The sequence below is a fragment of the Harpia harpyja genome, chromosome Z (genome assembly GCF_026419915.1).
Source record: "Harpia harpyja isolate bHarHar1 chromosome Z, bHarHar1 primary haplotype, whole genome shotgun sequence".
NCBI classification, from domain to species: domain Eukaryota; kingdom Metazoa; phylum Chordata; class Aves; order Accipitriformes; family Accipitridae; genus Harpia; species Harpia harpyja.
Genome location: NC_068969.1, coordinates 19,154,038 through 19,172,116, shown reverse-complemented (window position 1 = coordinate 19,172,116; position 18,079 = coordinate 19,154,038).

The following is an 18,079-nucleotide window of genomic DNA, read 5'->3' as shown; positions in this document are numbered from 1 at the left end:
TTGACCTTTTCCAGAGCAAGGTCTAATATTGTCATGTCTCTATGCTTTGGAGGTGCAAGGATTTCATCATATGTGTGTTTGGCTTGCTGGAAGAAAACAGTCTGAATTGCTGAACCCAGGGAGGGGTTTAGAAAAAAAAGCTGTAGTATGAATTAAACATAGCCCGTATTTCTAAAGGCTTGATGTCTTGATTGAATGGTTTTAATCAGGATCATTTAAATACTCTGTCATTGCTTAGCAAACAAAGTCCTAGTTGGCTCACAGAAACACAAAAACCAAACTAGGCAATACCCCTGCCAGGGTATTCTTACCTTCCCGATTTGGTTCCTACCTCTGTACACAAGCAGGATGAAAATGGTGCATGCAGAGGAAGAGGTAAGGGGAGCTCTTCTGCATGAGTATAGAGGTGCTTGTTTGAGATGTCAGTCCAGAAAACAGCTGCCTGTCTGCAAAATGGTTTGAGGCACCACTTCTAGAAATTGCTTTGGGCACCTTCTGGTTTTTGCTGTCCAAGTTATTTGTGATTAAGCATGTTTTGAGCAGGGAGGGTCTGGTTTTAAAACAACAGCTGGGTAGAAAAGAGGAACCCCTCAAGATGTATCCTATAAAGATTCATTTAAAGAACAAAAATTACTAACAAAGCTGGTTGTGTGTTCTTAAAATGCATGCACAGCTCCGTAGCGTAAACTACTACTTCAGCCCCTTGTTTTGACAGTCTCTGCACGTAAACCTGAATTCCTCGCATAGCCATTATGTTAGGCAGAGTCCTGTGTTTGAGCTTGCCCTTTCTGCGCTGCTCTCTTGCTTGCTTAGAATTAAAAGGGAAGATGCTAAGTCCTGGAGGAGAGGTGTTACCAGGAGGTATGGCACATGACCTCTCGTTCAGTGGCCTTGGAGGCATCTGCTGTAATAACTGGCAGGCAAGCCGTGGCTTGCTTTTACTCAGGTATGTATCCTGGCACTCCTGGAGGTGTTGGCAGTCTGTTACCTGGCCGTGGGGAGAGGACAGCCATGTGAGATGGGTGCAGCTCCCCGGATCCGAGTGCAGTAAAGCAGAAGGTTCGTATGAATCGGTGCTGCATGAAATGAATGCAAATAGCAGAGGAGACAGAGGAATTCCCATGTCGATGTTGAATCAACAGGCAGGTACTTGTCCAATGCTGCTCTGTAGGTGCAGTCGATCCTAGGTCTGAATAACAGACTCTAGTGGTCTTGGTCCCCCCCCTTCCAAAAGGGGGATGTATAAATGTAGGCTCTGAGCCAGGATTAAGCCCTAGACTTTCTGACAATATCTTTCACTATCTCAGCTTAAAGGCAATTTCTCTTAACAGGTGAACACCTACCGTTGGGGTGTCTGAGGTGAAGATGCACAGCCCAGCTGCTTTGTGGGGACTGTACATCGGTGTGTGCAGGAGCATGCCTATGTGCAGGAATAACCACACAGCTGCTTTCCAGGAATTCCCATAAATCTAGCCACTTCTGCAGGCAGTTGTGGTGGTTGCACAGCCTTGTGTGTAAGGAGACTGTCGTCTTCTGATGTCCCTGTATTTCTGAAAGCTGATAATTAAACGCCTGGTAGTATTAAAAGGAGTATGAATTCTCGAGGCTTTCCAGGCACGTTGATGCTGTTACGCAGGGATGCGTGCCAAGGTGCTCTCATCCGAGCTGCTTAGTGAAATCTGAAACTGTTTGGAGCTATCTGGCTTTCAGGGTTGCTCTCAGCCAATGAACCTGGGCTGCTACTTTCAAAAAAACGTTGCTGAATCCATAGTTCTCTGTCAAAGAAAATCTAAGCCAGCTCCAAAATAACCCTAGAAAAAGTGATGCCGCTGCTTTGAGGGAGGAGAAATATGATAGACCAGTGTCTGTGTCTTTGCTAAATTATACAAGGAGCTATTGCAGTCAGCAGGAAAACTGCCATTTGCTGATGTTTCTGTGAGTTACGACCACATTACCCTGGTGTGCGTGTGCCGCTCCTGCGGATGCTGCTGGGCATGGCGAGTACGACTGTGGGAATACAGCTTCTTTGGTGGCTCTGCTTTCCTGCAGTGATCCATTCACTTGAAATCTTTCCATCTGTTTTTCTTGTTGCTTACAATCTTCACTGTTGTCATCTTTTCCCTCCTTGTTTTAGGCTGTCTGTTTTGGAAACTGTTGCAAGGTATTTTCAGATTAATCTTTCTCTCTTCACCCCCTGCACTCTCCCCATCCCCATCATGATGTGGTCACTGGGTCTTGTGGGTATTTTGCTTCCTATGTTGCTGAGACTAAGGAAAACCCACCTCCGATAGGGCTGGTTTCAGGCCAAGCCTGCCTTATTTAAAATTGGTGCGGGCACTTGCAAAAAAGGAACACCAAATGACAGTGTTTGAATTACCACTGCTCTGCTGCTGACTGTAAAGGGAAGAGCAAAAACATACACGCACACAAAATCAGTTGATATTTTCATGTCTAGCTGTGCGTTTATATAATGTGGAAGTTCATAGCCATGCAGTGGGAACCCAGGGCAGGTAGGTACAATGTATTTCCAGGGAGGTCTCTGCCAAGGGCAGGAACAAGAGCAATACCCTGCTTGCATTTCTGGGTCTGCTGGCAGGGAAGAGCAGACAGGTCACTGATTTTCCCCAAAGAGTTTCATTTTATGAGGATGTTTGTGGCACGTGTTCTCCCCACCAATGGATATGAAGAGCAGGTCAGCACTCCCCAGAGATCTCTGTGGCCCAGGAGCAACGTCTGCACACATGACTGTGCAGGGAAGTGTTTGGAGACAGTGGGGAGAGGGGCTCTGGGGTTGTAGAGCATGTCCAAAAAAGCATTTAATAGCCCCTTTCCTTCATTCAGGATAGGGCAAGGAATATAAGCGACAAATCTTGGACCTGTGTTTTTTATTAAAGGGCTAGATATGTTTGTTGTGAGAAAGCTTGTTGCTGCTCTGATTTGTTGATAATTGAGGTCCTTTGCCGTGGCAGGTAAGTAGGTCACTGTGGTAGGAAACAAGAAGTGTGCTGCAGCTGTAGAAAAGGTACTTCACTTGTTCATACACCCTGTCTTCTGGATGTCTATGGCTGGCTGCACTGGGGTTATAACATTTCAGGACAGACCCTTTTTTCTGGTTTGAGGGATGAGCTCCTGGCCTGGATGGATGACCAGCTTGACAGGCATTAGGTGTTGGCCACTCCTGCTCCTACGCAAGATCCTGAGGACAGCTGGCATCTCTCTTGCTTTGGATGGTTTGTGACATTCACTTGCTGTGGTACCTCATCCCTAGTTCCTTGTGGCGGTTTTACGTTCTTCCCCTGATTTGCAAAGGGGTGGGATTTTATTTTGCCCATTGGAGAGCAGCCTTGTATCCCCGAGAGCCCTTTGGAGGATCCCTGGCTGGCTCGCTAGGGCTGTCCCTTAAACATCCCTTGTTTAAAAGACATTGCAGCAGATACTGTGTCTTCAGTGATAACAGGTCCATACCTTGCCCCTGTAGTGAGAGCAATGGTGAACTATTTCACAAGTCCCGCTAAAGCAGGGATGTGATGTTCAGCGTGCCATCAAGGGGAGCAAGTGTCCTGGTGTCGCTTTTTTTGCAGGGATCGGCACAGCGCTCGCTCCTAGATCTGTGCATGCCTCGGCAGGGGCACGGTGAGCGTGCGCTGCTGCAGACTGTCTTTGTTCCTGGTTTATTGGACCTGTCTAACAGCAGAGCTGGGATTTGCTTTGCCATGGTTTCTTCTGCCTACTTAATAGGTGCTTGTGGGCATCTAATAATCAAACCCAAAATGAAATGCATAAGAAGGTAAGGTTGCAAACAGGAGATGTGTGAGCTTTCGACTGTGTATGCGTGGGATTCGCATCTCTGGGGATGTATGTTCATAAATGCTGTATTTGTTGATGGCACAACAGAGACCTAATTACAGGCCTGTTCTCTGTCACAGCTGTGTGGTCCTCTTGTACAGACCAGACATAAATTTGGGTTTCCCAGGGGAAAATATCGTGTGTAATTATGTGCGTATTTTAATGTTACACATGTAAGCTAAAATGAAGAAGAATTTTCCATCTTTTTGCTCTCTATGGCATCATGTCTGTCCTTTTCCCCTTGCTCCTTTGCCAGTAGTTGTGGATTTTTAGTATTTTGCTTTAAAATTTTTCCCCTCTCCAGTTTGATGTTCTGTATTCCTAAACTTTAGAGAGTACCCTTTTCTGGGTCAAACCTGGAAAATCAGCAGGATTTGTATTTTGTGCTCATTGCATCTGCATGTTTCAGAAGTCAGCAAGTCATCTGACACTTCTTTCAAAAAAAGTATTTTTAAAAAATGTCATGTAACAATTTCCTGCAGTAAAGGTGGTTTTAGATAGAAGCCCCTCTTTGAGCTACTGAACCTCAAAGCTTAATGCCTCCCAAGAATGTAAAGTAAAGCAGGGGGAGGGGGGCAAATCTCCATGTTAAATCACAGTAAAGCCAAAGCAGAGTCCCTTGAGTATCTCTAATGCTATGTGATGGATGAGAACTTCACAAAATAGACATTTGGAATTTTTTTTAAAGAAGGACTTTCACCATGCTATTGCTGGCAGCAATGTAGAAAAGCAATACAGGGAGTGAGCTCTTCTCTTGCTTACCTTCCCCTGGTAGAGGAATAGAATAAAAACTATTTTGGATTCATCTGCCATATTTCTTACTGGGACAAAGGTTGAAAATGTTTCTGTCAGCAGGTATAGGGCCTGACTGCAATTACCTTGTTGTGCCTGTGCAGAGTACCTGGTTTGATTTCTGTGGAGCCACTCGGGACAGAAAATGGAGATGTGAGCATCACCTTCCCAAAGACTGTGCTCATGGGGAGCATAATACCGCAATGCACGTTTGTTGCGTTAGCCTAATTGTAGCATACAGTCAAAAACAGTAAATTAAAGCTACATTTTAATTTCTGTTTCTTTCATGTTCTCTCTTTGTCCTGTACCCTTACTTAGGACCTTTGCAAAGACTTTATTGACCTGCATTGCTAGAAGCATACCAACGTCAGGTCAGGCATCCATGGGGAACAGTGGCTTGCTCTGGGTCACCCAGCCATGAGTCTGAGCCAGCAACATCTAAATGGATTCACAACTTGCAAGCTTTATAGCAGGAGCCAAGAAACTGGTAGAAAAAGAGGGACTAGATTTGAACCAGTGGTACAAATTCTTCCAAACTCGACTGCTGTGTATGTGTGCAGCTGGTATACATAGTTCTGCAGGTGGAGTTAATGTATTACAGAGCGAGGATCTCAGATTATGGTTCACCCTGTAATCAGCACAGTACATCCTGAATAGCTCTGTTGCTGTTAGTGGGCTTGTGTTCAAGGCGATCAGAACTTTGTGTTTCTGACTTCCCCTTTTCTTGGACTCATTGGAATATGTTTGGATTTATTCACATCATTTGATCTATTTCTTTTTAATGATAATCCTGTAAGAGTACAACCCAAAATATTTTTAAGGTTCTTTTTCCTAGAAAATAGTGTTGGGGTTTGTTTTTCAGGGGAGGAGGAATAAACCCCCAAGCTTGTCCTGTCCTTTCCAGAAACAAATCCACATGTAGTCATTCTTTATCTTATCTTTCTAAGTGACTTGGACCATCTAATGCCTTCAAATAACCAGTGTGTTTGGTCTTGGATTCCCAGGCCTATCTGGAGGGGGGAATGGCATATAAACTAACTTCTATGGGAGCGAGCAGTCTTTGGGAGAGTTGGTGTGCTTAAGCAAAGCTGTATCTCTTGAGCCATAAAGAAGCTCGTGGAAAGACCTGAATTCTCCAGAATGTGTTAGAAATCTCACTGACTGGTAATGACAAGACATGATACAGCTAGCCTAGGCAAAGTGCCATGGCTTTATGCCTCCTAAGTTAGTGGAAAATAAACAGCTTGAACTTTCATGTCACGTCCTAGAGAGGTTAAGAGGTGCCTAGTATTCTAAACTGTTCAACGAAGTGCTACATCAAAACAGTCACTTGTCACAGTGACTCTTGACTGTAATGGTATGGGAGTGCAAATCTGAGGACATTAGCCATCCAGTGTGAAGAATTAATGGTAGAAAATCCAATCATGTTCATTGACTGGAAAGTGGCCAGGTACAGGAGCATGGCCTGCAGAGCTTTGAGAACTTCAGGTGGAAAGAGGCAAACTTGGCTGTCACCCATCAATCTTATAGATTTAGAGTTCAGGCCTGATTCTGTTGAAATTAAGGGAGAAGCTTTTGTTCCTTATTAAAAATAGGAAAAATTCTTACTGTGGCAACAGAAGCCTGCGTGTGGGTAGATGTCATTTACATAATGCACCGTATCAAGACCTCTTCTAAACTGAAAGTGGCTTCCTCAGCTGCAGTGAGCCACCTTATTTTCCACTATAAATAATGAATCCATTTTTGGCAGCAATAGTCTTCCCTTTGGGGAAGACTGATCAAGGCCATTCCCAGGGTCTTGAAGCTTTTAATGTGTTTTGCAGCCGCACTGGACTGGTTTGTCTGTTGTGCTGGTCCTCAAGCCCTGGCTGGCAATTGCACAAGACTAAAGGTGTGCTGCAATACTGTCAGTGTTACGCCGATCTGGTGCAATGCAGTCACCCTGTAAAGCTGTAAAGGAATTGGTTTGTGTCACATCTCAGGCTAAGGACTGGAGAAATCTGAGGGCAACTTCCCACCCATCACTTCCAACATTGCTTCTAGTGGGATAGGAGTAGTCTTAAATGCCCTCACTTTGCCTGTGTGAGGTTTATTTTACCCTTTTAGACTCTTGAAAGGATCATTATTTGGTTGGAGGTTGGTCTGTAAGGATTAACTGATGTTTGTAAAGCAATCTGTGACCTATTACTAAGATGAAATCATGTTTCCTTATTGCTGTGAAAATATAACAGATGTTGACTTTGAAAGCAATAAGGCTTCTGCCAGGGAAGGCTTTCTTGACTCTATTCTGAGGATAAATTACTTTTTAGGCACGCTCTATTATGCAGTGTCATGTGAGTGGGAAGACTTGCTGCTCTGGCTGGTGCTGCTTCAGCCTGAGAAATTAAGAGGTGCTTGAAGGTGCAGCAATTTTAAACACAGTTTAAAAGATGTGGGGAAGATGTGGTGTTAGCTGGTGGCTCTTGCTGGGAGGCAGCTTGAGGTCTTTTAGATTTCATTTAAGTGTCAGGTTTCATGCAAAAGGGTAGCAGAGGAGTGGTGAAGGTTGGGGCTGCAGTAGATATAGTGATAGGGGCTTCAACCTGCAAGCAGCTGAAGGCTGCTTCCAAAATTGGAGCACTTTTCTTTCATTGATGCTGCTGAAGACCGAAAAGTATGGCTTGAATGATTAGAAGCTCAATTAGTAAAATTCAAATGAGGAGGAACTGTTTGTATTGTATGTTGTAAACAGCCTCAGCCAGTAAATAAGGCTTTAGTGGTTTTTGATTAAAACTTGCAGAAAAGGAGTTAACTGCTTGAGAGCACAGGAACGTCAAAGTTACCAGGCAAACCTGGAACAGCCTCCTGTTAGTGTTGTTCTTGCTTTCCTGCTTTGTTGTATGGAGGATATAAAGGGAAGAAATCCAGGGGTTTGAGAAGAAACCACTTTCCCTGGAAAGACTGAGGAAAACCTGCATTAGCTGTAGTTGGCTTGAGCTAAAATTTATCACTTTTTAGTAGTCAAGATTGAAATTATTTACTGATGCTTACTTAATCCATAAAATGCTGAGAAGATAATACTCCTTGGATTAAAGCAGGTGCTTCTGCAACTGAAGTAGATAGATACAACATCTGCAGCAGCCTGGGCTAAGCCTGGTCTCTACACTGGAGCAGAAAATCGTGTGGGCTGTTTGCCTATGTGGATCTGGAGAAGCCTGTGTATTTGGTAGCATGGGTTAGAGCATCAGATGGTGTAAATGAGAAGCTCCAATAACTTAATGCTATCCTAATGATTTATATCAGCTAAGGATCTAGCTGGTTATTGTTTAAGCAATGTGGAGAGCTGGGAGCCGGGAGAACGTCTGCTGTTGCAGGTTAGACGGCTGCTGGTGTCAGTAACTCAGCTTAGAAAGAGAAGATACCTGCTGACCTTGTCCATGGGATAACATTTCTTCATGACCTCATCTTGTAGCACAACTTTATGTCTCAAAGCATGAATTTTAATTACCAGTGTGAGCAGAGTCTATTTCTGTGGTGTGCTGAGGAGTGCCTGTGTCAGGGTGCACCACTTTGGTAGGTATTGCCTGAGCTGGGAGGGGATAAATCTGCCACCAGCTATGGTTCAGCTGCCCTGAAGTCACTGGAATTGAGGAGGACACTCTGGGTATGGACAAAAGTGGTAAAACTCCTGCTCTGCTTAAAGCAGAGGCACAAATCTGTATAAATTGTTCCCTTGCTCTTCCACCCAACAGAAGAGGTATTAAATGGTGCAATATATGTTGTGTGTGCACTGGGCTGGGGTGTGTGTATCATCCCTTTGCTATCATGAATAGGAGCAGTACCATGCTGGCTTTTCCCAGTAATGAGCTGCAGCGTCTGCATTAGCCTTCTCAAGAGCTGGCCCTGACACTGCTGCACTAATCCTGCACTGTGGGGTGCAACGCTCTGCCAAAGATCTCCCTTTTGCATCCCCCTACCCTGGGGCATGCAGGCTGCAGAGCGGTGGCACGTGCTCGTGTTGGTGGGTGCCATCGCTTTTCCTGCTGTTGTTCTCCTTTTAGTTTACTGTCCTGCTCTGGCTCTGGGCTTTAAACACTTGCAAGTGGAATGGGCTGGATTTTGATCTAAAATAAACATGATACAGCTGTTATGAATGTGCTCCTAGAATTTGTGCTCCCATCATTGCTAGATGGGTTTAAACAAAAGAGGGGATGGATAAAAGTGGAACTAGCTTGTATTTAAAAGAAAAAAAAAAAGCTGAGTCCTCTTCAGGGCTGTAAATCTGTTTGTCAAATTCATAAGTGCTTTGATTCAAGGCAAAGTCCATAAGATACTGAAAACTAGGCTTTCTGTTGCTGTCTTGAAATCAAAATGAAGCCCAAAATCACAGAACCGAATTAATCATCTTTGAGTTAAATCTTGCAAGTAATACTGTATAAACACTTTAGATCCAAAGGGGATTATAGGCAAATAAGGAGCTGATGGAGGAGTTTAAGGATGTTCTGAATTGCAAAGCAGGCAGTTAGAAAGCATTTCTGGAGCTGTGTGGGCTTGGAGGGAGAGATGATGTGGTGTTAGGGCAAGCAGCTAAGAGGAAATTAGACTTGGCTCGGCCTGGAGAGACTGAATGAGAGCAGGTGGCCACAGGGAGAGGGCAGATAACACTGCAGATCTGAGAATGGCCAAAGGTCCGTGGGTCAGCAGCGCCCTACCCCCTGCTCCATCCCGTCCACTCCCATGTACTGCCTGTGCCAGCGGTGTTTCCTATGCTTGGTTTGCTCGATGGGCTTTGGGGTGTTTTCTGTCAGGTACTGTGGCTGAGTAGGGTAGGTGCAAGCCCTGGATTCTCCTAGCCCCAGTGATCTTGGGCACATGTCTTAACCTTTGTATGGATCTGTTTACTCATCTGTGAAATGAGCATCAGCTGTAGTAGAGACCTTGAATCAACTGATCATCATTAAGTACTTGGGATGGCTTTTTACTTTGGATCACTCCGTAAAACACAGTGGGTATGAAATTCTGTGTAATCATGATGTGTTACAGATCACCTCTTTTATTGTGATAGCAGGGGAGGGGGAGAAGAGCCAACATATGTAAAACTTGTGGTGAAGGAAAATTAGTGTATTGCGTAGCTTTTAATGCTGTATCAGGACAGGTATCTCCAGAAAACCAATTGCCAGACTCTTCCTTGTAGAAGACAAATTCTTCAGTTCTTTATCCTCTCTGTATCTCCAGCAGAGTACACATGATTAACTGATGGCTTCATTTCCTGAAGAACAACAGATGAATCTAAAGTCTCTATCTTCCCTGTTCAGGCACCTACCCAGATTTTATGTTTGTTAGAGAAATTATTTGAAATTTACATTACTTTGTTTTTCTAGTATTTTGGAGTTTTTCCCTCTGTTTGAAATGCTTTGACTTCTCTGTTATCGTTTTTACCTGCTGTGACTTGTGGTGCAAGCTCCCTGCACAGTTCATTTCCTTGGATGATTTATTTACCAGTGACACAGCAGAGCCCTCAACATAGTAATTGCAATGATGTGATCATCCAAACATCAAAGGCAGGAGCCCCTGGTTTCTCATCTCCCTCATGCTGCTGCAGTCCTCCCACCTCTCCCTTTGTGCTCCTTTGTTGCTTTAATCCTCTTGGGTAGGGGGGGGGGGGGGGGGGGAAATTCTTGTAACCAGATAAAAACTGGGTGAGTGCTGGAGTAGCTTTCTGTACATAACTACTTACATGGCTTGCTTTAGTCAGAGAGGACCAAAATGCTGTGTTACATCGCTTGGGGTTTTGCTGTCACCATGTCCCCTCCTTGACTCAGTGCTTTAACTGGCTGCGTCCCAGCAAAGACAGATTGTATTGTAGCTGGGCAGAGAACAGGGGTGCGCTGCCTGCACCTCTCTTCCTGGAGATGAAGTGGGAAAGTAGGGGTGGGTATGTGGGGAGAGAGGAGTGGAGAGAGCCCTGGTTTGCTTCTTCCCCATCAGGTGAGAAGCAGCTGGGTTTGCATCTCCAGGAATCAGCCAGGTCTTGGGGAAGAGGGGAAGGAGCTTGATGGGCTGAGCAGGACCTGGCTGAGCTCCATCCTCGCCCCTGTTCCCTGAGTCCAGTCTCCCTGCCTGCTTGCCCAGTGCCCAGGCCAGGCTCAGCCTCTGCAAGAGGCAGACCTCTGCGAAGCCTGTGGCAGATCCTCTGTGTGGCTGGAGTGTGCGGAGGCTCCTTGATATCTGTGCATAGCTCAGACCTCTCTGGTTGTCCTTGTCACTTCTGCTATATGGAGCCTGTCCCAGGCAGAAGTGATGCTCACCCTGGCAGTGACTGACTTTTGGGTCTTCACAGGAGTCATCAGTCTGCTCCAGTGTGCACAGTAGATGCTTGGGTACAGCGATTGCTGCAAATTGGAATCTGAGCATGCTGGATAAACACAACTGTGTAGCTCTGAGAAATGTTTTCCACTTTCCCAGCCCTCCCCTCTTTGCCCTCTTCCTTCATATAAGATGAGAAAATACATCTTGCAAGAGAAGATGATGGCTGGATGAAGCAGAATCAAAATATGCTTTAGCAGGAAGGGGTTTCAGTTTTAAACTTGCATCAGTAGAATCTTTGGTACCTCAAAAATGAGGCCTATCACTAGTCTAAATGAGATTGGAGAGTTCATCTCTTCCATGCTCTCCTGTTTATCTCTGTGTTGGTCTGAGCAGATGTTCATCCCTTTGCTGTCAGAGTGTCGTGCTGGTTCCTGCTCAGCTCTGCATCCTGCTGCAAGTGCTCCAGCTCGTAAGGTCAGTGGGGAATCTGGGATGCTTCCATCTAGAGAACAAAACCTCCAAAGAGCTTGAGTTTTGGAAGTGGCTCCTCAGCAGGGAGCTAGATGTCAGTACGGGCATTAAGGACCACTTGGAAGGAGAAAGTCTGGCAGCATGGAGTGTTGAACTGCTAAATCATTGCTTAAGGCATGCTGATTTCACCAATTTAGGCTGAGACCATTAATTAACTTGTTTTATGTGCGTGCACATCTCATATAAGCAGCTTTGTTGTTTGAGAGAATTACCAAAGGGGAAAAACAGAAGGGGAGAAAGTACTGGGGAACACGTTGATTTTTTTTTTTTTTTTTATTTTTCTTCATCTTTTGAAAAAGCAACTGGAAGCTCCAGTTCCTGCTGAGAGCAGAGCAGGGGGGATTCCTGCTCCCAAGATGATGTGCTCTGGGATTCAGAGGGACCAGCTGACCCAAGGTGATGCACTTACCCCTTGGCATAAACATCCCTCTTCCCAGACAGCAGGAGCCTGGGCTGCTATTGCTCCATTACATACTAATAGTCTGAGAAATTTAATACAATTATTAGTTGGATTGTTAAATGGACCTAGAGCCTGCATTGGGAAATCTTTCCAAGAGCAACTGGAGCATACAGTAACAAAAATGCTGTAAAACCAGGATTACTGTGGGATTTATTTGTTTTATATGCTACTTCAGTATGGTTGCAGTGGACTGTTTGGAGAAGGTGGTATAGCTCTGGATAGGGCACTGTGCTCCCAGCCCTAAACTTGCTTTTTTGTGTAGAGTCAGGCCACTGGTCTGCGCTTCAGTTGCCCTGTGAGAAGGGAGTGGAGTCCGTGAGAAGGTCTTTGTAGTGATGGAAGAGCATTTATGATCTAGCTTTGAAACAAGAAGTGTTTCCTATTTCAGCTTGAAAATACACTCTGATTTTTATATGCTGAAGCTAAGCACACCTGCCTTTGTAGAAAGGGTTGTATCAGCCTTGGCTTGCTGTAGGTCAAATACTGCAGAATCTGCTGCAGGAGGAATGGCAGATGGATGATCTACAAACCTGTTCCTGAGCACTGGGATATGAATTGCAGCTGCAAGTAATACAGGTGGTTATGCCCCTCTGTTACACCACTCCCTTTATGCAGGGCAGCCATGATTTATCTGGTAAGTGCTGTAGGAAAGTGGTTATTTTTTGCATACTTTATTAAAAGGAGTAGCTGTTGAATATGGTTCTTCCTATTTTTTTTTTGTTGTGAAAACAGTCACAAAATAGATCAACTCAAACCCAGTCTTTTGAGAAGCATCCTTGCAGTGTGTTGAAGCTGAATCACTGTGTAATTCAGCCCTATGCATGTCAAGTCCAGTGCTCCAGGATTGCCATCCTGGAGCAAAACAGGTTCTGTTCTTGCTCTCAATCTGGCTGCTGAGTGCTTCAAAAGACACAGCAAGAGTCCTTGGTGTGTATTGGGAGGTCTTGGGGGTAAAGCTCCCTTCTCGGAGGGGATGATGATGGGATGGAAGCAGCTCCTAGATGAAAAATGCCTGTGACTTTCCTGGGTGCTGGCTAGCTTTGCTGTATGTTTTTGTGTGGGGCATGTCCTTTGTCTCTTAACGAAGCTGGTAGGACCCAGGGAGGACCCATCCTCTAACTTCCCCTATAACAGGAAGAAAGATTATGTTGGGAGGCAGCTGCTCCCACCATCTTCCACGCTGAAAAAAAAAAAAAATGAGGCAGGACTGTTTAAGCTTGCCTGCAGAGCTGTAGAGCAGCATGGAAACTGCTCTTCCCAGCAGGGAATGCACAGTGGGGTGTAGCAAGAGGTGGGATGTTTGGTAGTAAGGGGTTTGTTTGTGCCAGAAGCTTGGCTATCAGTCTGGGCGAAGGCAGATGGAAGTAATTTTAAGGGACAGGAGCCAGATGAGTTGCATGTTGATGCAGAACAACTATGGGCTAGCCAACCCTTAGAGGAAGTTTTTATCCTGGCCCCTGTCATTTAGTGGTTGGTCTGTGCCCCAAGAATGGGTTTTTATACGCCCTTACTGGCTGTGCCTGGGGTTTTTAGATGCTGCTGCAGCTCCAGCCCTCCCTGGTAATGATGATTTCCATGATGTTTGCAGCTCTTAGAGGCTTGTGGCCCTTTGTTTTTGTTTTTTCTTCTTACATCTTGAATTCCAAATGGAGTCTTGATATTGCAATAGGTGCTCTCCCTTTGGTAGGTTTGTAGCTTTCAGGGTAGCTGAGGAGATCCTGGAGATATGAACCTCAGAAGACAAATGGAAAAAAGCCCAAATGATAATAACTTTATAATGCATTTCTCACTACTTTATGCCTTCTTATCCCAGACAAAGCTTTATCTTTCATCCCATAATTATGTGATTCCCTGTGGGTGACTTCAAGTGAGCTTTTGAAACCGTTAATTTTATCTATTAGATGTTTTTTATGATCTCCAAGTGTAGACATTGGTACTAGAAGGAAAGTTTTGAGGGCAAATTCTTATAGTTTCAGTGAACTGCATTATGAGACTAGCTTTGAGCCTGTTTAACAGGATTGTCTGCATTTGCATTTGTAAGCGATATGGTTAAGCAGCATGCTGCTGGAGGGGGCTGCTCCCTCTTCCCATTTTCCCCTTCAGTTTAAGCTGTGTTGAGTATATTTCTCCAAGATTCTGTTCTTCTGCTATTTTTTTTGCAAAAAGTGCTAAACTTCTCGTACACATCCCAGAAAATGAGCAGAACCCATGGCTGAAATTTTCTTTCATCCTGGAACTAATAATTTGCAATTTATATGCGTTTTGCATTATATGTGTCCACTTTTGGTTTTGCTTGTCATCTTTTAGATTGTACTATGTGTAATGGTTCATACTAAAAGAAAATAAACACCAATAGGTGGTGGAGGGAAGTGAAGTTTTTCCAGGCTGAAGTCAACTGTAGCTGTGCAGGACAACGCTTGCAAAGAGTGGCTCAGAAATGCGATTCACAGCGCAGAGATGGGGCAGACCAGTAATTAGAGAAACCGTGTCCATTTGTACCTCCTAGCTGCTGCTTAAACCCACAGCCCAAGCTGGTATGTGGCCTTTCCCAAAAGAAAGGGGAAAAGAGCAAGCTTGTGAGCTGTGGGCTAAAGCGAATAGATAAGAAGCTTTGAAAACAGAAGGGACTGTTTTGGATCAAATCCTGGAAGGGGGAGTGAAAGGAATTGGGGGCTCATATGCAAGGGGGATGACTCACTGCCGTTGTCATCAAGGTTTCCTCTTACAGGATTAGTGATTATTGCCCAAAAACATGATAAATTATCAGAATGCAAATTGAAGACAGAAGTCTCCGGCTGGAGGCTCCTTAGCAAAGGCGCAGGGTGCTGTGTGGTGTCATCTTGTTTCTCCAGCAAGGTCCTCCTGCCACTTGTGCCAGGGCAGAGCAAGCCCTCAGCATGGTGTGAAGGGTCCTGCAGGCTGTCAGGGGCTGAAGACTTGCCAGCCCTGCTCGTTGGAATGTTTATAAGCACCAGGAACCCCATGGGATTGTATTGGGGGATTAATTTGGCTGGTGCAGAGATGGAGAAGTGAAACTGTTGCGGTCTTTTTTTGGAGAGGAAAGCATCTCTGTTCCTAAAATGCCTGATGCTATGGGAAAGTACATTTGGAGGATGCTGCCAGCTGAACCTCTGCACTTCTGTGTCAAAACACCAGTTTCACCCCGGTAACTGAGTTTGGGTGCCTGGCACCCTGCTACTGCAAACTGACCCATCCATGGGGGTACATATGCATCTGTGTTGGGGAAGGACCCTACTGCCATCTTCACACAGTCCCGAGTCCTGCAACAGGCCCCTGCTTTCTCTCAAGTGCAGCATGGCTTTTAGGCACAGCTCGTTGTCGCTAAGTCTTTGCAAAGTCCAAATCTCGGTTTTGTGGGGAGCTTTTTTTAGCTGTAAGAGAGCAGAGCAATGTTTTGTTTAGAAGGGGGCTGCTTGATAGAAAAATATGTGAAACTGGGGGCAATGGGGAGACAGTGGTGAGTGAGAAAATCACTTGAAATCACTCAAGTCCAGTTTTCTTTCCTTGTCAGGGGCTGGTTGCTACTGACCCAGGGAGCTGGGAGGGCTGCTGCAGCCTTCTGCTCTGCTTCTGCTGAGCCCAGGTCTGTCCCAGCACTCACCCAGATAACTTTCCATGCAAGCTGGGAAGCTAACAGCTCATAAATACAAGGCTGCATCTCTGGGCGGGAGGTTTCCCAGGGCAGCCGTTCTGGCTCTCCACATAAAATCTTCCTGTGCTGGGAAGAGATAAGCATTTGAAAACGCATGGCCGCAGGACCCAGAGCTGTTTCTGCCGAGCCGTTCTTTGCAGTGTGCAAGGCTGGGACTTACCCTTCTTTTGCCTTAATTTTTAGAACACAGGGGTTGCTTTGCATAATTTGTTCATTGCTGCTGTGGCTGGTGTTAGTGGGAGCTATCGTGGCCCCTTCCTGGCTGGTGGGTGATAAGTGATGGAGACTGGGACTTCAAGGCCCCTTGTTTCCTTCCTCTGTGATGAGACCCAAGGAGAAGAGCTCTGAACAGCCTGAGCACAGCGGCTGCCCTTGTGTGTCCCCCGACATGGGATTTGTCATGGGGACACTGTCCTGGGGTGGGGGGGTCTCCCCTAACACTGCACTTGCTGCTGACACTTGTCTTTCTCCATGTGATGTGGTCCCTTCTCAGAAATGGCCCTGTCGCCTGTCCTGGGGATGACAACCCCAGGCTGCTGACTGCTGAGATTTCCCACCTGCTGTGAAATGAAAACCTGCCCTCTTACTGGGGTCCCAGCATGTCCCTGTGGGCTCTGTTTTGTGCAGCTGGGAGTGAGACCAGCTGAGGTCTCCCATCCTGGGATGAGCTGGGAGCAGCTGGGATGTGGCATCTTCCAAGGGTGCGGAGTGAGTCTGTGCATTTACGAGCTCTTGTCACTGTGTTGTAGAACTCCCTCTTCTCCCCAGCTGATGCAGGATGCTCACCCTGGGCAGATGCAACTTCAGTACATGTTTTCCCCTTTTGTTTTTCTTTCTCAAAAAAATAAAACCCGCCAAAACCCAGCCCTAACTCCGGATGTGTCAGGTAACAGAAGAAAGCTAAGAGTTGTCTTGTTAACCTCACCAGTGCTGCACACTTGTTCTGTGCCTGGCTAGAAAACATCATTTGGAGAATATAATGCTACATGACAAATACAGCAGAGTCATGGCTCTGCAAGAACGTTGTTTTTCTCCCCAGAGTTAATGTGGCAAAGACTTCAAATTGTGCTGTGTGTTAAAACAGCCTCTTTAGAAATTGTGCTCAGTAACCTGAGCCAAGATCCTTGTTGCCTTGCAGGGTGCTGCAGATTAATGCTAGTGCAAGATTGGGCTCTTACTACAATCTCAACCCTTTAATTAAAATAACGTGGAACAAAAAGGGAGAATTAGTTAAAAATAACAACTCTCGGAAACCCAGCTTGTCTTTTTATTAGACTTGTCCTTGCTTTCTCTGCTGCTCTGATAAGAAGGCTATTCTCCCTCTGGGATGGAGCGAATAAACTGGGATGAAACTCATTTGTTTGGGCATTGTGTGTTAATTAATTTCTAACACTAATCCCTTCCCCATACACTGTTTCTTGTTTCTTCTGGTTTTTAGGTAGTAGAATACAGTCCTGTTCCAAGGAGAGGATGGGCAGGCTTTGCCGTGTTATGACAGGGAGAAGGTTGTGTTGTCCCAGTTGACCCCAGGGCTGGGGGAAGTTTTGCCTAGCCCTGTGCAGCAGTTCATTTTTGGGGAGTCAGGAGGCTTCCAGAGAGCCGATCCAGAATGTGTGAAACCTAAGATTCACCTGAAATGTTGCCTTGACCCTTAACTACTGTATTGCAGCCTCTTGCGTGGTGTGATTTCCCCCAAGAGCAAGGTGAAGGGGGTGATCCCATCTGGCGCTGGCACTGCCCAGGGGGACTTTGGCTTCACTAGGGTCACTGCCATATCGTGTTTTTAGTGTGTGTGGGGGGGGCAAACCAACAACAAACCCACATACACTTCGTATAAAATTCTCTTTTTAGAATAAACTGAAATAATTTTTGAGCATCTGGACAATATGGGCTGGTTTTCCTTTTGTATCCAGACTTTCCTAGACTTGTGATTAAAAGAAATTTTAAGTGGTGTCTTTAAACTGATGGGAAGTTTGCCATTCAAGCGAGGGAAGACATGGATGACTCCTCTCATCTTTCAGTGATTAAGTGATTTTATTTTTTTCTTTTCTTAGTCCTTTCTCTCTCTCAGCAGTTATTCCTGGCTGCCACTGCATCCTGCTTACTTAGCTTTGTCCATTCTTTCAAAATCAATATGTGCTGCTAAATTACTGGAGTTAGAGAATAAAATTTTAAAAATCCCATCCAAGATTTTGGCATGTGAACATTGCATGTAAAGTGATAGGATGGTCTTTAATTCAAACCAGCTTGCTTTCTCATTTCTAATCTATACATAAGTGTCTATATGAGTGAAAATCCCTGTTCAAGGAGAGGTAAAATAATAATAGGCAATCCTGGAGAAGGGCTTATTTTTCACTCTGTCCAAGTATTTAAGCTACTGCAGGTGTCTCGAGCAGCGACTTCATGTGCTGCCCTGCGAGCTCTTTCCCACGGTGTGATTGCTCTGGGATTACTTTCTAGCAAGAGAGTAAAGGGTGACCTCTGTCCTG